Source organism: Ailuropoda melanoleuca, chromosome 8, assembly GCF_002007445.2.
Source record: "Ailuropoda melanoleuca isolate Jingjing chromosome 8, ASM200744v2, whole genome shotgun sequence".
Classification (NCBI taxonomy): Eukaryota; Metazoa; Chordata; class Mammalia; order Carnivora; family Ursidae; genus Ailuropoda; species Ailuropoda melanoleuca.
The window spans coordinates 6,475,294-6,476,840 of record NC_048225.1 but is presented as its reverse complement, the minus strand read 5'-3'; the positions used below and the strand labels follow the sequence as shown (position 1 = coordinate 6,476,840).

The 1,547-nt window shown below is 38.1% G+C and overlaps 1 non-coding gene across 1 annotated transcript; it reads left to right on the top strand.

Annotated features, from left to right (window-relative positions):
* Nucleotides 1-545: 545 nt before the first annotated feature.
* Nucleotides 546-650, top strand: LOC117803571. The gene has a single exon (XR_004627522.1). It is a non-coding gene; the product is annotated as a U6 spliceosomal RNA (small nuclear RNA).
* Nucleotides 651-1,547: the final 897 nt, after the last annotated feature.

Below are 1,547 nucleotides of genomic sequence, written 5' to 3'. Positions count from 1 at the left end.
TTTGTATTGCCAGTTAACCCTACTGCCCTGTTAATTTGGAGATCACATTTCCTCCATTCCAAGATCAGTCCCTAGTCTTCCTCACTGCTTTCAGCAGGCTGGGAGGGAAGAGAATTCCCCCCAAATAATACAAGCACATGTCACCACAAACCCCCTTCCCCTCAGTGCATCCTAGGAGCTGTCTGGGGTCTAATGTTCTGAGCACAGCTCTGGAGTGGATCTGTGGATGGGAAATCTGCCACTTACTATGTGGGTTGCCACAGCCATGTTCCCTAACCTGCCAAGCCTTGATTCCTTCACCTGGTAAATAAATATAAATAATAGCAGGATTTTTATGAAGATGAAATAAGATAACTTATGAATGCTTAGAGATAAGCCTAACCTATACTCAGTACCTAAAGGTAAGCTATAACATTAAGTCAAATTAAGTCATCTTTTGTTTTCCGATTTCTTCTGTTTTTACAGCAGAAGGGAAAAGCTAAAAAAGAAATCCTATAGAAATGTAAAGGGAGACACAGAAAAGTACATGTAAAAACATTAAAACTGTGCTCACTTCCACAACACACATACTAAAATTGGAACGATACAGAGAAGGTTAGCAAGCCCCTCACAAGGACAGCACGCAAATTTCTGAAGTTTCCTTATTTTTTTAAAAAAAGAAAAACAACAAAACAAAACAGAAAAACACATGGAAATTATCCACAACAGTTTTGCCAGTCAAAAACTGAAAGAACACACACTATTAATGTTTTGATGTATTTCCTTCCAGGATTTCTCTATGCACATGCCCACACATCCTTTCTGAGACATACATATTTAATTGGGTTGCTCCCCTTTGATAACCTACTCCTTCTTACCTTTTCCTCAATTGATAAATATCCTGCAAAAATACGATTTTTTAAATGTCTCAGAATATTCCTTAGAATTAATGGATCATAATGTATTTTGCCATTCCTCTATTATAAAACTAAATTTTAAAAAGCTAAATTTATAAAGCTAAGTTTTAAAAATTGTTCTAACCGTAATTCCATGAACTATTCTACAATCATTACGACTTACTGAAAAGAACAACAGCAAACACTTAAAAACACACTGCTTCTGTTCTCTCCTAAGTACCTAGATCTCTGCCATTGCAATTATTTTTAAACCCTGTGGTCAAAGCTGTGAAAAGGCAACAAAAGCTAAAATGCCTTTGTAGGTCTCATTCTCTCTTTTGCCCCTTCCGAGACTTCAAGTTGCAGGCTTCTTTGCTCTTCTGACAGCCATTATGCAAGCTAACTTAAGCTCTGAGTCCAGAGCTGAGTAGAACGAGGTCTGTAAAGAAAAATGTCAAATATCTCTGTGGTGTGTCTTTGTTATCAGCAGAGCTGTGCAAAATCCATGTAGAATGACTACCGCATAAAACTTGGTTAACTGCAAACATCCCTTGTCATAGCTGCCAGACAGCACAGACCTTCAGTTTTAACCTTGCTAATGATTTAGAGAACGCACACTGGGTACACTGTGCCCATCTCATTTGCCCTCCTCTTCAAAATACCTCTGGAGGT